Raw genomic sequence first — 17,644 nt, 5'->3', positions numbered from 1 at the left:
CCAAGGGGCAAGATCTCAATACCATGACTCCTAAGCATCACACCCCCAACTGTCTCCTTGAATAAACTTTCAGCTGCTAAAGGGTTTTTTTAATTAACCACTATGCAGTCTTCCCCTAGGCTTTTCCTCGATCTTCCCAGCCAGGATACTCGCCGTACCATGTTGATATTATGCATTGCGCGATACCCATGTGTGGTGTTACGAGTCAGCCAATGTGAGACCTTGTTTAAAAGTTGGCCATATTCTTCTTTAACTCCATTTGGCAAGGGGGGTACATTGCACATAACAATCACCAATGGGGCTGATTGGGGCGGTAAGTCAATAATTGGTACGTTTTCAGGATTTCCCACCCTCCTATTGGGATCATGTTATCGTCTATCTGCTTGGAGTCTACACGGTTTACTATCTCCGCTGCCCCCTTGGTATCTTTTAATACTCTATTATTTTTAGAATATGGCTTATCTATTTCTATCACCTCCTTGGCAAGAGTTGATTTTTGGGGCACTATAGCTGTTTCGCCTGCCAAGGGTGGCGCCAAGAGTATTAAGTCTTTACTAACCCCTGTAGCTAGTGTACTAACCCCTGTAGCTAGTAGCTGTGCCTATGGATATTAAACCGTCCTGTGGTATCCTTAAACCTTGCCTGACATCTATTTGTGTCAATAGGCCAAACCAACTATCCCTTCCAATTGAGAACTGATGAATTGTATGTACCATTCTATATTATTGCACCCAGCATCTCCTCACTCATCAGTTTAATATACCTTCAATAGGTGTGGGCAAGGGGATGTATAGTGTTTTCAGGACTTTTTATTTTTGGAAACCCGTAGTCTGTTGCACTGTTCTGTTCAGGAAAAGTATCTGTAATGGTATGAGGCAAGCTCTAAATAAAGCCTCAGATCCCTGAACCTGCCAATCTTTTGCCCCCCAGAGGAATTTTGGGTCTATTGTGTCCCTCCAATAGTTGAAACCTTGCATAGAGAGTTGGGAGATAAAAGGTGCTGAATATATGAGCTTGGTGTTTGGGTAATGAAATCATTCACTGAAATTTTAAATACGTGTAGAATTTTCAAATGTTCAGGAGGACCAAATACATAATTTGAAACTCTATCCCAAACTCTACCATCCGATACTGGAGCTGCTGTAATGTTCACTAGGGACAGGTCTCTCTGTTCACGGTGTGATGACGTATGTCGTTTCAGCACCAAGTTCCCGTTTTTTTTTGTTTTAGAGTTTATATAGCACAAACTAGACCCGAAGATATCGGGTATCAAAGCGCTTTACATGAGCACCAGTTTTGTTACACAAGTTTGCACTGCAGAGCATTGTGGGAGGTAATGTCCATTCAGTAGTAGGAAAAAGACAGTAATTATAGCAATCCAAATTAACAGGAACATGATCCCTATTGCAAACCAAAGATGCAACCAAGGGAACACCAAGTAAGTTTTTGTAAAAGTTGTTCTTTTCTGGGAATGGGTGGCGTTTGCTCAGGTTCACTTGGATCTGAAGAAAAGTCATTGAAGTTGAAGAAGTAGCCAGATGCAGTTCGATCTATCTTTGGGAGCTCAGCAGTGTTTGTAGAACTGGCAGTTGGTTCTTGTGAAGGCACATTGATGTAAGTTTCATTATTGAACCGAATTGCAATTTGTGTTTCAGTTTAGTTTAGATATTGCTCTGTTTCAAACGGGGAATTCTTACTCTGTTAATGGATACTCCAGCATCTTGCGTAGGGGGAGTCTTGAAACGTGATTAGTCTTTCCATCTGAACATCCTGCATAGTAGTAAGAGGAGATCTGCGGTTACCCAGGATTCCATGCAGCCTACTGTTGAGGATCTGCCACATAGTGTGGTTTGATCAGATCAGCGGAGACTGATCTTTTTTCCTTTTTGCTGGCAAGAGGCGGAAGAAGTACTATTCTTGTTCCTGAACTGCCAGGACAGGTACAGGTGTTCTAAAGGATGGATTACACAAAAGGAGCACCAGTGGGTAAACAGTCAGGTGAACCCCCACTCAGTAATTTATAAACACAAAAAGACCCGACTTGCTCTGAACAGTTAACTTTATTATCTATAGACCTACTGCCAATAACCTACTAGTCCAACTATTCAAATTTTTTAAAAAAAATCAATACACCACATTTCATTCAAGCACCAAGAGGAAATTTGAGAGCACAGAAGATTGGTGACAAAATTAGTAAAATTAGTAAAAAGTGTGAGAGAGGTCGGAGAGTACCTCATGTACGCATCACCAAGTGGGTTGCTGGTTGGTACTCACCAGTTTGCCCATGTTATCATCGGTGACTTTCATGACCATAAAGGAAAAAAATGTGTGTGTTGAAATTTCTCAGAGGTAAGAAATCCAAAGAAAGAAAATCAGTGAAGACGTGTATAGGTGCACTATAAGTGCTTGTGCTACTCAGTACCCACTGGTCCCCAGTATGAAAAGAGAAATTCAGTTCTTAGAATTAAAATGGGGTACGACTCACTTGCGAAATGTAATTTTATTTGGTGCTGTGAGCGTCCTCAAATTAAAAGAATGGTGTATTATGGCCGTTTTCAGAGATGAAAGGCCAACATGTTTCGTTGCCAACCTATTTACGGCAACTTCATAGGGCTGATGGGGAAACCAGTCTTCAACTCACTTGTACATCACACCGAACCTGTGGTTATTGACGAGATTAAAAGAAGAGCATGCAAATCATGAACAAATAAAACCCGTATTTGCCACTAACCTAAAGCTGAAAAGAATTCAGGGGATCAGGAAACCTGCAGGGACTAAAAGCCGACCTCGACGAGTCTACCCAGATTGGACGCGGCGGAATAACACAGGTAAGCTGTGGTATTGGGAAAATCTCTGGTGAAGTGCACGGAAAAAAATGTTGGCATGTGCTTCACCAAGCAAGAAGATTCTAAGATAAACTAGACTGTTGGACTGCGGGTGAGTTGGCAGCCATATTAGAGATCCAGCGTTGCCAACATGCCCACCAACTGAGGCCACAGCGAGACCCTGAGCCTTGCCTGTGAAATCGTGAAGTAGAAACAACGGGCAAAAGTTGGGTCACGAGGAGGAAACCTCCTGTGAACCCTGACACACCTTCACTGAAAGTTCTATAAGTATATCCTGATAAAGCCGAGACTACCCGAATCACCAAGCTGGTAAAATTCATATGTGTGTGCAATTGTTTTGATGCTATCATGTCAGCCTGAACTGAACAGAGAGTATCTGTGTGTTGCTGTGTCCACTGATGTGCTGTGAAATCAGGTCTGATTAAATCGTAGAAAGGCTTGACTTTTTCTGCATAATCTAGAATGTATGTTCTGCGAGAATTTAGAAATCCTAAAATGGATTGCAAATCTTTGAGAGTCTTTGGAGGTTGGAGCAGCACGCACTTTTCTAAAAGGTTGGCTGCCAGACTCTTGCCTTCACTTGAGAGCTCATATCGACAAAAATAGGGCATGGCGATGGGCAATGTTTGATTTCTTGTAATTAAATTTGTAGCCCAAGTTGGCGAATCCCACAATTATATTGTTCACCCTGCACAAGTGTTCAGGTAATTCATCGTACATCAGATAGATATCCTCTACATAGGACACTGCCTCCTCATCACATTGTTTGTAATATTTTTGACACTCTTGTCGAGAATAGCTCCTGGGCTGTTCTTATACCCCTGGGGCAAACGACGGAAGTGAGGCTGAGTGCAGAGGGCAGAAAATGCTGTCAAATATCTACTTCCTGGATCTATATTTTGGCAGAAGAATCCATTAGAGATATCTGATGTCATTTTGTATTTCTTACGCACGTTATTCATTGATGCAGCACTAGGTGCATCTTGAACTGCAAATGTTTGTGTGCACCTGTTTAAATGTCGATAATCTAAAACAAGATGATATGAATTGTCAGGTTTCATTACGGGAAATAAAGAATTGTTCATCGGGGAGGTGCGAGTCTCAATTACACCTTGGTATTCAAGTTGGTCTAGAATGTTTTGACCTGTCTTTTTGCATAATTTTTATAGTGTACTGTCTTTGTGGATTTGTACTAGATTTTAATGGGATATTAATGCGGACCCCCAAAGCCCAACTCCGGGAACTATTGCGAGCGGGAAGCTCAGACTCAATCCGGCTGTCCGAATCGAGCATTGTACTGGCTCAGTCAGAATTAGCCTCCATTGTGCGCCACGGTTAGCTTACGGCCGAGACGTACGGAGCGCTTCGGACCTGGAATCGATTCGGACGGAGATTTTGAGCATGTTCGCATCGTACTTCGACATCCGGACACGTGTACGAACCAGACGGAAATTCAGCCTCCGAATCCGATCCGCTAATTTCGTACCCGATTCAGTGCCCTTTTGACCGAGATTGGAATCGGCCCCTCAGAAGAATTTCCAAGTGAAACCAGCCAATGTTAGCCTATGGAAGGAAATTCAAGTTACTGGTAAGTATGGTTAGAATTACTTTTCAGGATCAGTACTAGGCTCAAAGATGCAGCACTGAGGTCTCTCCTGATAACTGGTGAGTAAATTGTAATTTGTACTATAGCCAGTAAGCACCATAGAGCTGCGTAGTAGAGAAATGTAAAAAGGGGCACATCATGCACCACCTTTCTGCAACGCAGTGCAGTGGAGCTTCCTGGAAGCACTTGGTGGACTACTTGGCCTCCATGGTCCCTCAGGTGTGAAGTGGAGGTTTTCCCCAGCTTAAAACGCGCCACAAGGCGTGTTTGCACACATCACGTCAGGCCCCGTCCTCTCCCTTCACCACTGTCTAAACACGCCCTGTCATGGTTCTAAGTTGAGAGATTAAGTCTCCTTCAATCCTAAGGATCCCTAGGGTCAAAGTAGCCTACTAGGTACCTCCAGTAAGCACCACAGAGCCGCTTTGCAGATAGGTGTAAAAAGGGGCGTGGCCTCTGAACACCTGTCTGCAACGCAGCTCCCTGGCTCATACTGTAGATACCTGTTTGGCTAATTGGCCCTCAGGGACCCTCAGTATTGAAAGAGAATTGATTCCCCAACTTAAAACGCACCACAGGGCGCTTTTGCACACTGATGAAGGAAGGGGGTGTGGCCTGAGGTGACATATCTGCAAACACGCCCTGTGGCGCGTTTCTAAGTTAGAGAATTAATTCCTCTTCATTCCTGAGGTCCCCAGGGTTTCTTCTAGAATCAATATGTTTTGAAAACAGTCACAACTGTTTTGAAAACAATCGTGAATGTTTTTTCAAACATATATGATCATGTACAGCTGGCTGTTGGCCAAGGATGAAAAAAGTGGTGACCCTCATACAGAATAATGATACCATGCCTGAGGACATGTTTATGTACGTCAGGTACAGGGATTATTATAGAACACCGAGAGCCTTGTGTTGAAGAGACAGGAACAAGCTACTAGGTAAAAGGTCACCTGTTTAGAATCGTTATTGTTGTGTGGATGGGACAATGTATGTGAAATGGGGTAAACATGACAGGACTATCCTAAAGGACATGACAGCAGGCCATAAGAACGGCATCATCCGCATAGAGGAGGGTTGGTACTGGGCAATGACCCCCATGGGCAAGGGCTTTAGAATGTAAAGTCAGCCTATTGCCTACATTATTTATATATAATGAAAAGAGAAAAGGTGCTGGGACACAGCCCCTTCTTACCCCTCTCCTTACGTAGAAGGGCTGTGTGCATTCTCCTCTGATGCCGTATCTAACCCTGGCTTTGGATCCTGTATACAGGTCTCTCAGCAAGTTAATGATCGGTGTCTCTACTCCCATGTCGGACATAATTGTCCATAGCTTAGAGTGAATGACACAGTCAAATGCTGAGGACAGGTCTAAAAATCCCAGAAATAAAGTCCCACCCTTAATCTTAGTATATTTTCCTATTAGCGTTCTTAGATTGAGGTCCTATTCCATTGTCCCAACTCCAATGTGAAACCCGTACTAAAGGTCTGACAAGATATCCTTTGATTCTGCCCACTCTTGAAACCTGTTCAGAATAATACGGCCTGATACCTTCACTAAAGAGTCAAGCAGGGATAACGGCCTGTAACCCGTAGGATTATGTCGGTCTCCCTTTTTATAAATCGGTACAATTATTGATTCCGCCCACACGGGGAGAATGCCTTTATCACAGCAGGCCTTAATAAAACAGTTAATAAGGGCCCTCATAAAGCAGTATTAGCTTTATGCAGATCCACTGGTATAGAGTCAGGGCCAGGTGCTTTTCCGCCTTTACTAGCAATTATTACTCTGTTGACTTCCTCCAAACAAAATGAAATAATTAGGGACGTTTGTGTTGGAACTAAGGTGTCATTATGTTTGTGGGCCTGATCGTGTTCTGATATAGGGGTTGAAGGGGAATAAATACCAGAGAAATGTTTTATCCAATCATTGTCCTGCATAGCTACCACAATCCCTGGGCCATTATCTGCTTTCAAGGGTGTGGAATTAACTACCCTCCAAAATACATTGTTATCATTGTTAGTACTTGCTTCATGTAAGGCTTCCCATGCTTCTTCCCTTAGCCATAGTTTCATTTGTTTTACCCCCTGTTTATAGGCTAATCTACAGGACTAGACCTAGAGTCTACATCTTGGGATTTTTGGAATGCGTCCTTTAGCCTCTTATTAGACTTGGAGTCCAACCAACCATTTCTCTCCTTTTTGTGTTTCCTAGTAACAAGGAGACTCTCCTTCACCTCCAGCGTAATTGCCAAAAAGGCATTAATAATAGCTTTTGGATGTGACGTTTCATCTGGAAAGATCTCAAAGGCTTCCCCTTTATCACAGAATAGTTGTTTTAAAAACCCCTCAGGTATAATCTGTTGCCACCACAGGGACTAGCCATTGAGATTTGCTAGCTTGAGTTCTCAAGTCCGGACTGTGATGTGACTGTGCTGTTTAGGTCTCGCAACCTATCGATGTGCGCAAGCGCATCGAGCGGAGCGAGAATTCATGTGGCGAAAACATCTTCAAACCAAAGGGCTTTCAGCCCCGCGGTTTTCATGAAGTTCACGTGAACATGCACGCGCATCGCATGCAAGCCTAGCCTCTCCCGCCCCCATCCGGCATCAGGCTTCTCCTCCCCTAGCAGCACTCCTCCCACACCAGCAACTCCTCCCTCCCACACCAGCACCTCCCCTCTCTCTCCACGCAATCACAGCCTCCCCCTCCCACACCAGCATCTCCCCCCTCCCACACCAGCACCTCCCCTCTCTTTCCACGCAATCACAGCCTCCCCCTCCCACACCAGCACCTCCCCCCTCCCACACCAGCACCTCCCCTCTCTCTCGGCTTTTCCAGCTCTTCCCTCCCACTCTCTCACTCTCCCGCCCCAACCCGACTTGTTCTTGGCGTCTCTTGCCAGCTCGAGCCTGCCCTAAGCACGGGCTTGTGTTACACACCCCTCCCTCGCACGGCAGCCAGACCACTTCCTAATTACAAGGCCGGTATGTGATTATTTTCGTTTGTTTACGTTGGCAGATTTATAAAGCACGAGCTTGGCCCGAGGGCCCTGGAGCGCGGGCCATCAGCAGTAGCTTTCATTGCACAAGACGATATTAATATGTTTTTCGAGGTACGAGGGAGTCCAGCGTTTAATCTCTTCCTTGTGCAGTCTCTTCCTACTGATCCCTTCTATATCCTCTGCCATGCCTTCGGTGCAGTCTCTTCCTTGTGTGCAGTCTCTTCGTACTGATCCTCTCTGTACCCTCTACCATGCCTTCGCTGCAGTCTCTTCCTTGTGTGCAGTCTCTTCATACTGATCCTCTCTGTACCCTGAACCTGTCCAAGGGCTCCACATCTGGCTCAGTATATAATCATGGAGAGCAAGTGATGATCAAATACAACAGTAACGCATTCATAATCGGCGGCTCATTTAAATGCTGTGTACTTTAGCTTTCCGAACAGACTTGATAACAATATTAATAAGAATATAGAGTACATGTAGTAATTTCCACCCGTTTACTATTATCACTGTACCAACATCGGCATGGCGCCTTCCTGCCACGTGTATGGTCTCTTATGGCTTTCAGAATCTACCCTGTCCGCAAGGTTCTGGGATTTCCTATTGATCAGGGCTCTGATGCTCAAGTTTTAATGTGTTTTGTTAGTGGATCGTGATGGTGTATACTATGTGCAAGGCCATGTGCGTGGTAGGCATCAGTCGAAGAGCATAAATACAAGCAGTGGGCTGGCTCCTGCCGGTGACCGGCACCGGCAGACTGCAGTTCTAAAAGGAATGTGCTGATAGGGCACAAGTCCTAAAACAAGCATTGGCATAGCCAATAGGTCTCGCCCTTAGGGACACCAACACAGCACTCAGAGACACCACCACACCACTGATGTACACCACAAAATCAATCAGGGACACCACCACATCACTCAGGGACACCACCACATCACTCAGGGACACCACCACATCACTCAGGGACATCACCACATCACTCTGGGACACCACCACATCACTCAGGGACACCACCACATCACTCGGGGACACCACCACATCACTCTGGGGCACCACCACATCACTCAAAGACACCACCACATCACTCGGGAACACCACCACATCACTCACGGACACCACCACATCACTCGGGCACACCACCACACCACTCAGGGACTCCACCACATCACTCTGGGACACCACCACATCACTCTGGGACTCCACCACATCTCTCTAATACACCACCACATCACTCAGCACCATAACAGCATCACTCAGCACCACAACAGCACTGTCCTTGCTGGCTAACAACAAGCATTCCCATAGCCAATAGGACTCGCATTAGGAAAGTGTAAGTTATTGGCTTTGTAAATAACAATGCTATTAATTTATATATTTTCAATGCCAACACATATTAAAAAAATAATTGTCATTTACAATACCAATAGCTCACACTTTCCTAATGCGAGACCTATTGGCAACACCAGTGCTTGTTTTGGATAGTAACAAGTGTGAGATTTGAACAGACTGGGGGAAATGGTCGCTTAATGAAAAAGAATGAGCATTAAAATTAAAAGTATGAGCAGCGCAATTATTAGATAATAGGATGTAGGCAATGATGCTGTGAGCTTTTCTCCCATTGAAGGTGCACCTAAATTGGGTATAGGAGGATGAGATTTCATTAAAGAACGCCAAGTCAAAATTAAATATGAGTTCATAAAGCAATACGGGGTGTCCCGGGTGATGAAGTCAAGGTAGACAAAGTAGTTTTTCTAAAACCTTTATCAATGTTCTTTTTTTTCATGTGTAATTTCTTACTACAACAAAACAGCTCAGCCAACGCATTTCGTTCCCAAGCGTGGGAACTTTGATAGGGCTTATGAAGCAATACTAACAATCGCAGTTCGTATAGGAACAAATAATGACCTATTAGATCCAAAGCGTCTACGAGGAGTAGTGCCTCACAAAGTCTTCATCCAAAGCATCAACCAAGGAATAATGCCTCAAAACATCATTGCGCCCAAGGTGTACCTTGATAAGTCTTGAGCTACCAGTACATGGTTGGTCATCGAGCTCACTTAACTTGTCCCCATATTGATTGTGAATAAAATGTATTTGGCCAGCATCATCAAAATTCGTCATACCATATATTTTTTGAGAAGGCAGACTACATCATCAGATATTAAAATTACCCCCCGCCCCCATAAAATTAACAGGTTCTTACTGCTACTTTTGTCAAGACGTTCCAGGCCTTAATCCAATTTTTGCTAATTTGTAATTATTTCACATATTGCTGCATTGTTATAGAAGTTAATCACTGCTAGCCGTACTGGGCCAGTGCCTTCACAGACAAATACTTGATCATAAAGATTGACTAGTTCTTTAGTTATTCTGACAGGTTGTTGATTATTGAAAGCAAAGATGCATAACCCGCCTTTTGATCTACCACGTGATGTAGGGGAAGCAGGAACATGATAGGTTCTTTACCCATTTATGTGCAGGGGCTCCATGAGCCAAGTCTCTTGGAGACAGATAAAGTTAAAATCCTCAGTAAATTCTCATCATTCTGGATTGCTAATTTTGTTCTGGAGACCTATCACATTCCAGAACAAGAATCCAATAGATTCAGGGCAGACTTTAGGAGTACTCACTGCGTGGTTGGTCAGCAGGGCAACTGAGGTAAAGTCAGTAGTTAACTGCTTAATAACATCAGATTGCGGGGTACTTAGCCCACTAAGTTCTTGAATGAATGTCCTATTTTCAGAGTTGTACTGTGAGGCAACAATCTCTAATCCTCCCACTGAACCCCAGAGTTTGCCAGAATAATTACATATGGGGAAGCAGCCGGATGAAGATCTAAGAAGTCAATTGTCTGGGACGGTAGGGCTTGTGGGAGTCTAGTGTTGGCTGATGATAATGTGGCATTGCCAGATTTCTTCCCTCCAATTGAGCCTCTCTCAGGATAAATGGGAGGCATTATCGCCTGTGTACTCTGGTTACATGTTTGCTTTGATTGGCTCTGTGTACTACTTGTGTGCGTGTTGCGGCTAGGTGCTACGTTAGCAGTGATGTCACACGATGTCTAAATGTTCCATAAGTCCAAGCAGGTAGTGCATTTAGTTGTTAGGTGTTTTAGGTAAGTGTTTATGGATTCTAAAGTGTCTTTCATCTCATAAATTGTTCTAATGATTTGACTGCCGGACATAATGAATCAAAGTTTTGATTTTTTGAATCACTGGGCTCCTGATTAATTGCAGCACTTATCATTATTGACCTACTAAGGGGTCTTGTTTTGAGGTTTAGTCCATTTGTTCTGAATTACCTCTTTATTTGAGGTAGTAATTGTAGTGCATTGTTTGGGCTTTTTCATGCGTGTAGGGAGAAGTGGAGAATCACAGTTGGATGAGTAAATAGTTTCAGATATGTGCTGAATGAACCCATTCTTGCCCTTGTCATTCACTGGGGATCGTCCATTACCACTGGTTTTAGAATTTACAGGATTATTAGTGGGGGGATGAGATGGTGACTTAGGGACCATTATACGATCTCCACAAACTAACAATGATTCTTCAACAGAGGAAATTTGTTTCTCAATAGCCCCCGTGGCTCCTGATATATATTTTAATAATGAGGTCCGGGTCTTTTCTGGGGTCTGGAGCTTTCCAACATCTCCTGCAAGTTTTCTTTTGTCCATACTTATTTTAAATGATAGTTAGCAAGCTGGATGACCAAACTGTATAAATAAATACAAGCATAGACAAAATTAAAAGTTAAAAGGTGGTTACTCCACTTCCCACTTAAAGTCATAGCACAGCTCCGAACCATAGGCCGTTAGTGGGTTTCTAATGCCTGTGGACCCCTTTTACAGTGCAAAGTCGTTATTTCCCACTCTTTAATCATCAAAGTTCAAGTTCAGTTCTGTCTGTAATAAGGCACAATTCATATCTTTAGTCGGTTGTAGTAGTTCTACAGCAACAAACCATACACACACCACAGGAAATGACAGTCCGGCCCCACCCCAGCCACGGTACGCATGTTAATAGAAGGGAGGAAACAACTGTTACAACATATAGAGCACCTGTACTACTGCGACATCATAACTTTTTAGGTAATGGCCACAGACGGCCACTGACGGGCGATATGAAACCCCCAGCCAAACTTTAAGGGCTGATTCCAGCCCGTCTCATCACTGCCGCCTGCTGTGGCCAGCCATCAGTGGGGGAAAGTAGAGGAGGACCAGGACTACCGGTCCAAGCCTCGCACACGGCCACATCACCTGATCGCGAGTTAGAGCGGCGTCCTATGTCGGATTCAGTCGGCAATTTCAAATTCCCCGGACTTCAGAATTACAGCCGGTCCCAGGTGGGTCTTCCTAATTCCCAGGAAATATCCAATGCTTTATTAACCGCTCACTGCAACCCGTGGCTACATTGATATTTACCACGTGACACGAACTTTATGACAGGATCCAATGTGATGGTGGCTCTCTTCCACGCTCTGTAAAACCACGTTTCAAGGTTGCCTGCCCCCCTTCTCTGTCCTGATGAAGACCCCACAGCAAGGGCACAACTAATCCCTGCATTATTTAGAGGGTCGAAACGTCGACAATCACCTATTTGACCATCAACTTCACGCCACCATTTGTTTCATTCATTGTTCTATGTGAAGTATGATTCCCTAACCTAATTGTGATGAACCATTGGTCCACTATACTGTATATGATTCATAAATACAGTATCTTTGATTCATTGATTTTACTGTCACGTAATCCTTTCCATCACCTTATCCTCACCTGAGCACCTACCACCACCTCTCCCCCCATTTTTCCCTGGGGCACTGTACAACCAATTGCATTTATTGATTTGTTCTTGTGTATATTCAGTATACTCAGTCCCGTTGTGAATAAAACAATGTGGGCTCATTTATTGTTTGTGTAATTAATTGTTTGGATTATTCACATCACTTCACACTCACGCTGGGACCCCTACCTCTCAGTACACATCACCTGACAGCGCCTGTATGCGCTTTAAAACTGTTCGCGGGCTCCCTCAGCGCGGGAAACACGTCTAATCACTGCCGCCTGTTGCTGCCAGCCATCAGTGGGAGAAAGTAGAGGAGGACCAGGACCACCGGTCCAAGCCTCACACGCAGCCCATGTCACCTGACAGTGCCCGGAGGTGCTTTAAAACTGTTTGCAGGCTCCCGCCTTTTTTTTACATACCATCAGATGCACATAATTGGAAATATAATGACCGATATACAGGATGCCCACAGGAATCGTCCCATCTCACATACTTGTGTAAGCGACAACTTTAATACACACATATGTATTAAATCTATTGCTGCTATAGCCCTATATGGCTAGCCTTGGACGAAAGCTCGGACCAAATGTGTACCGCACCCATTCTGAACTAAGTTGTCGCTTTTTGTTAACCGACCTTTGAACCTAAACGTAGAGATCTAAAATGAGAGAACAACAGTTGATGCCTTTGCTAAACAACCTTGATCAATGGGAGGTGAATCCTCCACAATTCATTATGTCTTTCTATCATATGTCAAAAGTGATTTGGTTTCAGACTTTAAATTTCTACGGACTGAATTGGATGACAATGTAGATTTTCCATAGCCTGGTGAGCAGAATATCTTGATTTTTATTGAAGACACAGAGGCTAATATTATGCAAATATCTTTGTTGCTACTACTCCACAGCAGCTCCTTTAAAGTATATAGAACTTTAGAATTATTATTATTATTATATTTCTAATATAGCACCAGAATCGACCCCCGAAGGGGTATCTCCGCGCTTGCCTTGGGAACCCGTCCTGGTTTTTCCCTGTGAGATAGCCCCTACAGGGCATCCCCAAGGTGAAAGCCAGGCATCCCACCGTGGGGGGGCCGTTGTGGAGATTAAGCAAGCTTAATGCCCAGAGTTGCAGAGTGTGAACCCATGATTAGGTCAGGCACCAAAGTGAGAATTATCGAGTCCGTGGACATTTGAGCTCAACACCCTGCCGCGTCGGGAATTGAACCCTGGTCCCGGGTCTGACCTCTGTTTCAGGGTCTGCCTGCTCTAACCAGTGAGCCACACTTCTCCACAGAATTCAGAACAAACAGAATCCCAGAACTCTTGAAACACAGCCTTTTTTTGTGACTGCAACAACATCTACAACCAAAAACAGTCCTAAAACTAAATGTATGTGCTACTTGCCTAATATGTGATATGATGCAATTTTGCTAATAAAAACAAGTTACAAAAAAAACCATTCCTAGAATTCAAACTTCTCCATCCTCATGGAAATCCTCACGATGCAATCCATGAAAAATTATCCTTATGCTCCTGTGGTACGAAGTTCTAGGTACTTTCAAACTTGACTAAGAAGAAAAAATTGAGAGAAAACACAATTACACAGGGATGTGTAAGTGGGAGGGATAATATTAGCCTCCTTGTCTTTAATAAAATCCAGATTTTCTGCTCACCAGTCTGTGGAAAATATACATTTTATTGCAAGACCCTGGGGCTAACAATATGCAATAAACAACTTGCCATATTTTCAACTGGTGTGAAATAACATTTTCGAAAAGTTACATCATGAGACCAGTCTACACAATGAAGAATATCTTGCAAAGATCCTCCCATCACGTATGCCTTAGAAGCAGCCACTCCTCTCACGGAATGAGCTCCAAACATACACACATCCACACCAGCTCTACCCATCACCTCTCGCACCCATCTAGCTAGCGTTGGCGAAGATACCGCATTATATGGTTTCGTAAAGGAAAGGAGCAACTGACTCACACCAACAGGTCTTACTTCTGCCGATCTTCTCGCATACTCCACACATCTCACTGCACACAATTTCTCTTTCTCTTCACAATACGGATAAAATATTGAAAATAATTACTTTTAGTTCTTTATGTTAAATAAAAACATACACCATCCGGTGAAAAAACCCTGCTGGTAATGTCCAGAGCTTTCACATCAGACACCCTTCTGAATGAAATTAGACATAAAAGACGGTCAGTTTAAAAGATAAATCCTTCAAGGACAGGGAAATATTGTCTCCCCAAGATAACAAAACTGCAACACTTTAGAAACATCCGAAACCGAATTATACCAAGATACAGGTGGTTTCACTCTTCTAATACTACGCATAAGCCTGTGCACAAACACATCCTGCCCTACAGTTAATCCATGAACCAAATCATCACCATCAGTGATAGCAGATTTATGCACATTCACTGTTCTGTATGCCAAAACTTCTCCACTGTGGACACTGAAATGGGATTAAAGTCCCTCTCCGTGCACTAGCAAACCCATTTTTGTTCCTGGAGCCCAGGATTCCTTAATAAGTTCCGAAGCTGATCATGAAAGCCCTGATACCTCCCATACTCTCCTGAAATATTCCAAACTACCAAGCTCATCTGCTCTGAAATCATCAAATTGTGCAATTGCCCTGACGGGACTCTCAGTGTCGGAAACCTCAGGAGCAGAACATGAAAATCTACTGACATCTCTAACAGAACTGGATACCACACTTGGCCCCTCCAAAGTGGAGTTATCACAACAGTAGTCTCCTTCCAACTGCGTACCATCATGGTCACTCAAGCTATCATTGAAAATGGAGGAAGCTGGCAGTGTTTAATGCCACTCTCGCACTACCCGGCCCAGAGTCTCGTGCGCCTACTTAATGTGCTGCTGACCTGTGTGCTCGTCCTCCAGGCGCTGTGCAAGCTCGTATTACATGCCCGGTCTGTTAATGCTGGAAGGGGGTTGGTGAAGCTGCGCCATAGAGGGGTGCAAACAGAAAAAAAGTGCGTCAGGGGTAATAAAGGGGAGAGTGTCACACCGCCGGTAAACGATCGAATCCCGGTGGGCTTGGCTAAAAGGAGACAGGGTGGCAACAAGCAGCGATTGACATGCCTTGCATGCAATCATTGCGCTGCCTTCAGCATAATTTGTGATGTCAAACGACGCGCAGGAATCAACACTGAAGGCGGACCTGGGACGAGGCTTCCGGAATCGCATCGATTCCAAGAAGCCTCGTAAGACAAGAGCAGCGCATGCGCTGCCTACGTCACGGGACCTAATAAGACGAGAGCAGCGCATGCGCTGCTTACGTCACAAGACCTAAAAACTGTGCGTGATGCCTGCTCCACCGATGTGAAACTATAATTATCTCTACACGTGTAATGCGCACAAAAAGTAGCACGTGGTACTGTCCACGTTCTCCTCACAAGCGTCACCAAGGAGGCGTGTCAATACACAGCACGTGCCCCTTCCATGCACTGCCGGCCCAAGATCGCCTCGCGCGAAGCGTCTCCCAAACAAACTGTTAATCAACTGCCCAGCCAATAAGAATGAAAAACCCTTTTTTCCAACATGAAAAAGTGCGAATTACAACTTAGTTTCACCACATCTAAAATAATCATGAATGAATGAATGAATTACGCACTTGTATAGCGCATGGCTACCCGAGGGCATCCCAGCGCTTTCAACTCTTTCAGACTCTGAGATTCAGACAAACAGAAAGGTCTTTAACAATTTTCTGAATCTTAAATGATTTGTTTCCATTCTAATTGCTTCGGGAAGCGAATTCCAAAGATTTGTGGCATGTAGGGAAAAACGTCTCCCTCCAGTACGCACTCTCCTTGTCTTGGGGACCGCTAACAGATTTTTGTTGGTGGATCTCAGGGTCCGCTTGGGAGCATATGGGCAGAGCATGGATTGGATAAGCACAGGTCCAGTTTTATTAACTGCCTTATGTACCATAGTCAGAGCTTTAAATTCCACTCTCTGTTTCACTGGTAACCAGTGAAGCTGGCGCAGACCAGGCTTAGCGGATCTACAATCCATCAATAATTACATTTAGAAATGAAATGTAAAAGAAAATAGAAGTACATCTTGGTTAAGTTTTTAAATACAAACCCTCATTCATACTGAAAGGTGTTGATTATTGTAAAACAAGCTCTATATGTATTATTTTCTTAAACGCACGCCTGATAACAGTCTAAAATTAGTCCATCAACTTCATATCATTCACACAGTACTTATCTGTAGGAGCAGCAGCCAAAAAGAAGGCTGTGTTACAGGAGTTCAGAGATTTTGTTTGTTATGAATTCTAAAGTTCTATGGGGCATATTAGCAAGAACCATGTTAAAATTATCGCCGTTTTAGCGGCTGTGGAGTAGTAGCGATAAAGATATTTGCATAATGTTAGCCACCGGGTCTTGCCATAAAGACGCTTACTGCTGTTGACTTTTCCTTTGAACAAGCAGATAGCTCTGTTGGTGAGGCTCCCTTTGGGAATGTTGGTTTATTATGAACAGTTAGAAATACATTGGAATGTATTAATTGAAATTGATTTAATATCATGGCTTGAGGTGGTCAGTCAAGATTTTGCTAAGATTTTATTTTATTTATGAAGCTTGTAAAGCGCTCAGCTACCCCCAAAGGGGGTGTCCCGGCGCTGTAGACTGCAGACTTGGAAAAGAGAAACACTTTAAGAGATGGAGAACAACCAAGTTTTCAATTTACTACGAAAAAGAGATTCAGAGGAAATAAACCTAAGGTCCAGTGGGAGGCTGTTCCAGAGTTTAGCAGTCATTACACCGAACGCTCTACCGCCCATTCTGGAACGGCGAAAGCGAGGGGCAATCAAGAGACGCAGGTTGTTCGACCGCAAAGATCTGACCGATTCGATCAATGGAATCGATCAATGTGAGTTTGTGTAATGTTTTTATAGACCAAGTGGTAGATTATGTTGCTAAGCTTTCCCCTGCTGCCTTACATATATATAAAACCAAGGCCTCTATTTGGTTTATTTCAGTACCTAAAGAATCAGGTTCAGGCAAATTTGACCATGATAGTTATGTGTCAAGAAGTTGGTATTTGTTTCAAGAGCAACTTAAAAATATGAACTTATGACAATTGTGGTTTTGTATGGCATGTCCAAAAGGTGTTGAGACAGCTAAAAAGAGACCTCTTGTTGGAAAAGATGACTGGAAGTCCTTTTGTGAACAGCTATATTGTGCAAGCTACAACACTAATAATATGAAAAATCAATTTGAGGACACATTCTGTACTTCGTATTACTGAGTGTATAGTATGGGATCTCAGATATCAAGCCAAGGTGACCAGAGCACAAGGTGCAGACGCCATACCTGTAACGCTCCACAAGAAAAATCCTCAGCCCCAAGCTAAAATATTTATTA

This window comes from Lissotriton vulgaris, chromosome 7 (genome assembly GCF_964263255.1).
Source record: "Lissotriton vulgaris chromosome 7, aLisVul1.2, whole genome shotgun sequence".
Classification (NCBI taxonomy): domain Eukaryota; kingdom Metazoa; phylum Chordata; class Amphibia; order Caudata; family Salamandridae; genus Lissotriton; species Lissotriton vulgaris.
The sequence above is the reverse complement of the archived record's forward strand: the minus strand, read 5'-3'. Positions refer to the sequence as shown.